Source organism: Tigriopus californicus, chromosome 12 (assembly GCF_007210705.1).
Source record: "Tigriopus californicus strain San Diego chromosome 12, Tcal_SD_v2.1, whole genome shotgun sequence".
Classification (NCBI taxonomy): domain Eukaryota; kingdom Metazoa; phylum Arthropoda; class Copepoda; order Harpacticoida; family Harpacticidae; genus Tigriopus; species Tigriopus californicus.
Window position 1 is genome coordinate 13,992,242 of NC_081451.1, and position 9,681 is coordinate 14,001,922.

Sequence of the window (9,681 nt, forward strand, 5' to 3'; positions counted from 1 at the left end):
GGAACTCAATGAGATCGGTTTTACCAACATCATATTTGGATTGCGAGAGCACATGATAGAACCGATAGAGCAGATCCTCTGTCATCCGTTTCTGTGTCGCTGTGAGCTTGGGGTGCTGGCGGATCTGGTCTTTGAATAACTTGTGAATGCTCTCTCTGTTTTGGGGCTCATTCTTGTCAGCTTCAGGTGGCGCTCCAATGAAGTCCCATAACATCTGGCGGATGGTGGCTTCGTCTTTCTCGGTATCGAGTTGGGTGCCGGCTTTAACTGTAACGTTTGACTGTAAACGGCCATCCCAACATGGAACACGTCTGCTTTCAAACGTTTGGCGAGTTCTTGAGAACTTCAAAGAGCCCGTGATTACACAATCCTCATGGGAATTGTAATCAAAGATTTTTGATGGGTCTTGAAAATAACTAATAACTCCTCTACATGTACACGCGCATATTCAGGGCAAATGATCAAAAACTACGTTTTAGACTCATGGGATGCTGGAAGATCATCACTCTCTTCATCCATGACGTTGCTTGGTGAGTGGAAATCAGTACACTTGCTACATTAATTGATTCAAAAATAAAAGCAAACAAACCCTGCAATGAGACAGTTAACAGTGGTGCACTACATATTACGGTGACAATATGACTCTTGTCATTGACAAATGACTCACGTATTCAAAACACTTGAACACATTTCGATATCATGCCAGGATTGAATCTAAAAGCGGATCTGTGTTTAAAAAACTAAACCGTGATTAAACCTTTTTTTCTTTTTTTCTTTTTCTTTAGAGATCAGTGCGACGACGAAGAATCCTTTCACCTTATTTGATATCTTATGTGTCATCAAAGGATCCTTCGAGGAGCTAAACCAATAATTGTGGATCAGGAAAGAAACGTTTTCTTTCGTTGGGGAACCACGTGAATTTTTCTGAAATTAAAATTAAGTCTATCTACGTATGTGTGTATGTATGTACCTAACACGGGTTATGTTTTCTCTTTCACTTCAATTTTTAAACTGTTGTTTTACTTTCGAAGTCTTTCCATTCTACAATCAACATTTCTCCGCCTCTTTTCTTGCACTGCTCCTTGTTTTCCACTAATCTCAAAATCACAACGTAGGACAAAGTAAGTGTTGGATACTGAGCCTTGTCAGTTGAGCACTATTGAGAACTATCTCATGATCAGGTTCTCTTTTGTACCTATTTGTGCGTGCATTTGCATTGCTGGTGACCCTAGTTTGGGCAATAGATATCTTACGGCCACAAGGCTCTGGTTTGCCATTCTAGCCAACAGATCGTCTAAGAGGCGGAATCCAAAACCCTGCTTACGTACTCCCATGTTTGTGAGACGATCCGTACATGGAACAAGTAGTGGAAATGTAACAAGACTTGAAACTACCAACACCTGTTGTTAAAAGCAGGCATAATTTGCACCCCTGAAAAAAAGTTATGAAAAATTCTGCTAAGATTGCTTGGAAGCTTCAAGTTTCCTCAGTTGTGAAGAGAGAAACGAGAAATGAAATTCCACTCTGGAGCTTGAAAAAAGGAATGACTAACGGGTATTTTGGGGTTTCCTTTTTTTTAGTAGTTACAATTCCTCCATCTTCAAATGTAATGCGATAACAGTTCCTTTTTCGAGACAAAAACGAATTACTAGCCATGACATATCCTTGCAAGAACAAGAACATCATCTTTTGGTCCTTCTCGATTTGCACGAGTTTGACGCCATTCGAACATTGAAACGAAGGCATAAATTCTATTGAAAATATTCTTACATGCTTACCTGTACTTGGCGAATTTCTGTGTTTCACGTACCATCATCGTGTTAAATCGACGGAGCTTTTTGCCGGGCTGAGCAGAACTTTGGCCACTCATACAATAAGAGAGGAGGAGAAACAGTTCCGTTGATTTAATTATTCGATACTTGAATGGCAGAGATTGGACTTGCGAGTAAGCACTTTAAAAACATCTTGAATGCCATGTATCCCTTGGTGTCTCTGTATTGATTCTAAGTCATGATAACCATGATTAAGACCATGGTATTGCTAATAAATGTAATTTACTCGGTTCGGTACGAACTTGTCCCAGCCGGCGCAACCAGGCCAAACGGCCCGTGTCGCTTTTTGTTACTGCCGGCGATAATAAAAGAATGGTAGTCACTAAACCTCCAAATTCATTGCTCATTGTTATTGACATACTAGTCAATGAACCTTGAGAAGAAACAGCTGCATGACCATGTTCTGCAAAATGACCACTAGATGGCGGTACCCCGAAGGTCAACGGCTGAATTCGAATAGGCATTGTTAAGTAGCTTATGGGACCACATAATCTTCAGTTTTATTAGAATTCGATTGCAAAACTAGTTTCTGTTTGTGCTATGGGACTCGTACTACATTTTCCACTCATTGAGGTAATTGCATTGATTGTGGCAAAAAGTAATGAACATTTAGATTGCTTACATGGTTGAGTGATTCGAAATATTTTTTTGACGATCCGTCGAGAGTGGACATGTGAGATTATTATATCCCGGGGCTAGATACGTCCCTACCCGGGGCCTGCGCCTAAATTATAAAAAAACTACTATTATTTAAAACTGTACACAGACAGATGTCTTGAATGGATCGATTCAGGGCACAAAAAATGTGATTACACAATCACTTGAAAGTAAATCTGAGCAGATATTGAGTTTGAATTTCCTGATTGATGATACTCAGGTATTGAGCGTTGATCTGGAATGGTTTGGAGGAAGTTATTTAGGTCCTCCTTGAATGTGGGAAGTGGATTATTTCATTGATCAATGTATTGTATTAGCTTGGCCGGAAATGAAAGGCAAAATAATTCTTTAAGTTGCCATGAAAAACTCAAAACGCCCAGGATCGTGGTTTCCTTTTCCATTCTAGCCTAAATGAATCCTCCTTCAAATTTCTTTTGGCGCCAACAGTCATATTGTTAAGGAAGCTAAAATCAAGAAATAGGTTAGCGGTGTAGAAATTTGGCAAAGGAGACTTCAGAACCCAAAGGGGCTTACTTACTTACCAGTTTGTACTTTATTTGTTAATAGATTTTGATAAGTTGTTCAAATTTATCAGGTATGTTACATTCAAGTCTTTCTACAAACTTCAGATCAGCAAACCTTTGCTTTCAGGTCTATTTTGCTCAAGAGCATGAAGAAGAGAGCAAAGAATATGTCCATTCATATGTCCTATATACCTTAGGCAAAGAGTTGCGAAGAAAACCACACTTGGTTAATTCAAATACATCCATGAAGACATTGAGAGATATTTGGATTTATTTGCTAATAAATTTGCAATTTTTTTTGCGGACTTCCTTACCGCTACCGGGATTGGAATACCAGCAGTTCAAGACGAGAAGATTATTCATTTTACTTGATTTTTATCTATATATATATAATTTGATTGACCAACGAATTAGAGTTGGCTGATCTGGCAAGTCCTTGAATATAAGGCTGATCCGGAATTTTAGTCAAAAACTTGTCCAAGTCTGACTTATATCCTGCTGCTGGATCAACGCCTACATAAGCCCTACGAATATTTGCGGGCAGCAAATTGAACAATGAAGGAGCCCGAGAAAGAAGAGAGTTGGACTTGATTGTTTTCATTAGCCTGGATTCTCGAGGGCTTTAAGAAGCTCTCAAAACGCACATTAAGCCTCTACGGTCGCTAGGATTGACCCTAAATCCTGGGTTGGGACAAAGCTCATTGGTGCTTTTGAAGACGTACAGTATCAGACACCTTTCGCACCTTCTCTGAACACTGTTCAGTCCCAACCTTTCTAACCTCTCCCAATGTGAGAGCTCTCTCAACCCTGTGATGTTGCTAGTGAAACATTTTTGGACTTGTTCGACCTTTTGCAAACCTGCTGAGCTCATTGGAGCCCAAATGGGTGAAGCATATTCAAGATGTGGCTGAAAAATCGACTTGTACAGAGTTAGTATCGTGATCCTACCTCTGGACTTAATCGTGCGATATTTCCAACCACATATTTGAAAACCTATGGCAAAGGTTTTAGAGACTTGTTTTGCTTTTGACACCATCAATGAGCTATTTTTAAAATAAAGTATCAGTTTCAAGTAAATTTTCTAAAAGATTTGTAATTTCAAAGTTTCGTATTCGTAGACGTTTTGAGACACTTGTCCGCTTTTGTCCATCCTCATTTTTGTACACTTTTGGACAAGGGTGGACAAAAGTGTCCAAAAATCAAATGCCCAACCTGACTCTGGTGGAAAGAATAATGATGGCAACAAACACCCATGCGCGTCAAATAGTTTTGATGTCATCTTGATTCGCATCTGATGGAAGTGCTCCTCTTGCTCACTTATTTCCTTTCAGAACATGATATTCAATTTTTTCTTTCAACCTTTCGTTAATTTTCCTCCCTTGGATTGTCAGCTAGTCCTTGATGTCTTTTCTGACGAATCCGGCTTCTAATTCCGGCTCTTATCGCCGGTTCCTTCCTCCAGATCAGATGGGCTTTCTGCCAAGACGCTCAAACCCGCCGGTTGTGTTCTCGCTTATTCTCATCTGTAGTCCGTCGGTCGATTTGGTGGAAGCCTGTCATTCGATTTCCTCCCGTTCGCCCAACGGACCGTTGCCTTGGAGGGCTGTGGGATTTGGAAGAGATTAGTGGAGATTGTAAAGGTTCAAGTAAATCATGCATATATTCAGTGCAGTTTTCGGCAAGCAGCAAAGGATACTCGGATATATTCACGGCTGGCTTTGCTTTTCTCAGGGATAGAAACGTCAGAATTTTGTGTGCCTTTTCGGAGGAAAGTTCCCACTTTGTCCAGTTCAAATTTCCGGACACAGCCGACTTGTTCTTGTACAAAGGAGGGGCATTCAGTCAAACTATGAGTGAGGTAATCGATTCTAGGGATTTAAGATAAAATAATGTCATGTGCTACTCGGTACTTCCCTTCATGTACTCTTTTAGTTCATTCTTAAGCGGGATGTCTAATTTTTCAAGTTCGGATTTCAAAATTTATTAGATGAAGCCAGGGCAATAAAGGGAAAGCGTCCATCGAGATCGCAAATATGTTTTGAGTTTCTGTTAGCTAATTTCAACATTTGGTTATGAATATATAAATGAAGTGATTCAATTGCTGACAAGGCTTTAAGTGACCTTTCCGACGTATTCCGTCTAAACAGAACTTATAACCAAAATATGTCACCTTGTCCACAATGCTAAGGTTACAAGCATTTATGGTAAAGCTGTTTACAGGAAATTGAATCTTTTGTCTTAGGCGTGAAAATTATTGCAACAATTCTCTCTTTTGAGATTGCCAGACCCCCCTCCATTGCTCAAGAATTTAAAACGGTCAAAGTTTTGTCCATTCTGGCGCATTTGATTCGCTCAGCTTCTTAAACTCGTTCAAAAGTTCATCATACACAAAGTTCCACGACAAAGTCAATAGGCATCCACCTTGAGAACAGCCTNTGAGCCACATTGCACTATTCGTGGAATTTCTCAGTTCAACAATTCTCTCTTTTGAGATTGCCAGACCCCCCTCCATTGCTCAAGAATTTAAAACGGTCAAAGTTTTGTCCATTCTGGCGCAAATGGTATCCGAGTGGGTACCTGAAACTAGATGTGCTGCATCGTTGGAGGAGCCAACATTTGATTCGCTCAGCTTCTTAAACTCGTTCAAAAGTTCATCATACACAAAGTTCCACGACAAAGTCAATAGGCATCCACCTTGAGAACAGCCTGTCACAATTCCACAGTCGTCTGTTCTTTTTACAGGGTTGAGATTCTGTTTAGTATGTATCGTTCGTACCAGTGCTGCCAGGTGGCCACAAGTTAAAAACGCCAGACGACCCCCCAAAAATGCCAATTCAAGACATTCAGCGCCAAATATTAAAAAAAAAACGCCAGAAAAACGCCGGATACTCTCTCGTAGTATTCTAGGACACTTTAATGTAGAATCAGATGTTTTTCTGCATGAACTGAATTTACTGGCCTTCCATTAACTATTTGTGTCATACACAGAGCTTTCCTTCACCACGGAATATTATAACCGTTAAGTTCTTGAGATCAACTGCCTCTGGAGAGAGAGCAGTCAGCATTATTGATATACTATACGGAAAGCCGGATGAGACATAGAAAACATGTACAAAAAGCCGAATGGAACGTCTCCCTGGGGAGCCGAAAATATAGGGAATTGAGGCTGAGAGAGATGAAATGTAGTTTAGTAAAAAGATGATTGATTTCTTGGAAGACTTGTCATGGCACTTATCACACTCAATCACTTAAAGGCCTTTTCCATTTATTATGGACGCACGTCACTGGATGTTGTTAGCGGACAGTGATATTGCCAGCGAGCGGGGAGATTGGAAGCTCCTCGATGCGGCTGGTGAGTGGTAACGCTGACGGAGCTGGAGCTCGTCAATGAACTCCAGTGAAGAGAGATTGAGCCCTAAGGGAAGGCTCTGGGGCACTTGTGGTTGTCCCATGGATGGGCTGAACACGCCCATGGATGCTGCCGGCCCATAGGATGGCTGGCTTCATCTTGTGCATGAGGACATCACGGTAGGAGACCCGTGCATATGATGGCGGCGGTGGTACCTGTACAGCGCGTACAGGAACCCGATGGTGAGGAGGACCCCGATGGCACCTGACGATAGAGACGGCAGATGCAGCTCAATGAAGTGGAACCCGGAGCTGCGGGTGATTTCCGTATCCGGGTTGGCTACTATCGTCTGATCCGTTCCAGACGTTGCTGTTGCTTTCGATGGCCTGGACCCCATGTTGAGGAAGTCGTGGAGACCTTCTGAGAGCTGTAGGAACGGGATATCGTGCGGGGTTTGCCTGAAGCGGGGATGTAGCTACATGGACAGGGGTCTCGCTGGCAGGGGCAGGGACAGGAGCTGATGACAGGGGAGCTGACAGAGGCTTGAGGAATCACTGATTCCGCCTAAGTGTTTGCCCGTCGTCGTATAGAATGACAAAGGATTCTCCTGAAGGGCACACGGAGATAACTTTGCCAGTCTGGTCCCACAGCTTGGAAATGGGGTTCTGAACTCGAACTTGCATATTGGGAACCATTGAGCTCTCAGATGGTAACGTAGGCCGGAGAGTCATGTGTGATGCGGGGAGAGCAGTTCTGAGCTGGCGGCCAAAGAAGATTTCGCTTGGGGGAAGGCCAGTTGCCGTGCGTGGGCACGCCAGAAATTCGCGCAGTACGGTGCGAAAAGATGACATATTGGCGGTGCGGTGAAGAAGGAGTTTGACGTTTTTCACACCTGCCTCAGCTAGGCCATTTGAATTGGGATGATGCAGGCTGGCCGGCTCAAAGGTGATGCCTTTATGTAAGCACCAGGCTGCAAACTCCGATAGAAATTGTGGGCCGTTATCTGATCTGATGAAAATGGGGTCGCCGAAAACGTCAAACCATTCTGAGAGGGATTGAATAATAGATTTGGAGTGTAATTGTGCTAGAGGTTTGGTCCAGATGAAACCAGAAGCTTCATTGACCATGATGAGCCAATGTCTGCTGGAAAAGTAGAAAAGATCCAGTCCCACACGGGTCATGGGGCTGGTCGATAATTGGGAGCGCCGCCCCTCAACTGGTTTAGAAGGGCGGTATGTCTGACATTGGGTGCATGCGTCGATCATGCCCTTGATATCACTGGCCATGCCTGGCCATGCAAACAGCTTCCCATGCAGCTTAGTTTTTTCCAGGCCTTGGTGGGAAAGATGAAGCCGGCGTAGAATTTCAGGCCGAGCTGACATTGGCGGGACAATTTTCCCTCCACAAAGGAGCAGCTCAGCACCTTTGACAGGAAGAATGCTGAGGTCGCTCCATGAAGATTTGAAGGATAAAGCTGAACTTATAGGGGGCAGATCCCGCGCAGATGCATGACTCCGCACCTTCTGAATCAACTTCTTGTACCCTTCATCAATGGAGGAGAGAATGAAGGCCAATTTGGGATCAAGGTGGTCGATTTCTTGAGACACAACTTGGAGCATACAATCGGCGTGATCTGGCTCACATGGGAACAGTGGAGCGCGTGAAAGCGCGTCAGCAATGAGATTGTCTTTTCCAGGCGTCCACTTGATCTGGAAAGAGAAAGATGAGAGGGCCTCACGGAATTTTGCAAGTCGCACGTTATGAATGTCAATAATGTCTTTTGCAAAAATTCCCACGAGCGGCTTATGGTCTGTCATAACAGTGAATGCACACCCTCTCAAATAAAAATCACATTTGTGTACTGCGCGCAAAATTGCAAGACACTCGAGCTCAATGGCTGCATAATTCCGCTGAGCAGGCGTCAGGCTGAACGAGCCACATTGCACTATTCGTGGAAGTCCATTCTTCTCTTTTTGCATCAGCATGAAGCCGAGGCCGTGTAACCTTGAAGCGTCCGATAGCAGAAGAGTCTCCAGTTTTTCATCAAACGGCTTCACAAGGAGGGAAGAGGTCAGCAATTTCTTGGCTTGGCAAAATGCTTTTTCGTGGACACTGAGCCACTGGAATGAAACTCCCTTTTTGAGAAGGGGACGAATGTCACTCATTGCATGCGATAAGTCCGGCACAAAGAACACAAATTGATTGGCAAGGCCCAAAAAGGACCTCACCTCAGTCACTGTTTTTGGCTGTGGGAAGTCTTGGATTGTCTGCACTTTAGCAGGGTCAGGGCTGACACCCTGGTCACTGACAACGAATCCTGCAAAGGGCACCTCGCGACTTTGCGTAATGAGATCGTAATCCCTTTCTCACGGCATCTTGAAAGAACAGTTTGAATGCGGGATTTGAGCAGGGGAATTGTTGGTGCACCGATGAGGATGTCGTTGACCAGTTTTTGACAAAAAGTAAGACCTCTGATGACCTCATCGGAAACCATATTCCAGTGGTCCCCGCTGAGACTCATACCCATGACGGCGAAGTTGTACTGGTACCTCCCTGAAGGTACAAGGAAGGCTGTCAAGTTCGCAGACTCTTCATCCAGTGGGACTTGGAAGTATCCCAGTACTGCATCTAATTTACAGAAAAAATTGTCTTGAGGACTTACACTTCTAATGATGTCGTGGGCAGAAGGGAAAGGCTGTACAGGTCTCTTGATGAATTTGTTGATCACCCTGTAATCTGTGACCAAACGAAGCCCGGCCTTGCCTCCTTCTTTAGGAACGAAGTGAGCACGAGCACACCATGTCGTAGCCTCCTCTACACGAGAAATTCGGCCTGAATCAAGCAACCGTTTGATAGTTGTGTCGGCTTCAGCGCGATAATGCAGCGGAATGGGACGTGAGGTATTGGCGTGATACGGAACAGCGTCCTCTGTCAATCTGATTTGGATGGGATCACCCACGACGCGTTGATCCGGAGCCAGGGAATCTGACAGTACATCGTGGAAGTGCCTCCTCAGGTCCTGTGTCATTTCTTCTATTGCGCTAGAACCTTCAACTTCTGTGTTAATCTCCCCGGAGGCCGCCAAAGGGAAGGCAGAACCGATGACTCCAAGATTCTGGAGGTCATGCCATGAGATGAGCATGCAATTACGCGTACATGAAGAGACCAGGCAGTCCACATACGCCGTTCTGCTGTTGACAGTGAGTTCAAGGACAACTCGGCCGGCCACGGACATTTGATCACCATTAGCCGCTCTTACCGTGTCACTGGTTGCATCCAGCCGAAGACCATGCCTCTGGGCCACGTCCAGGGATAGCAT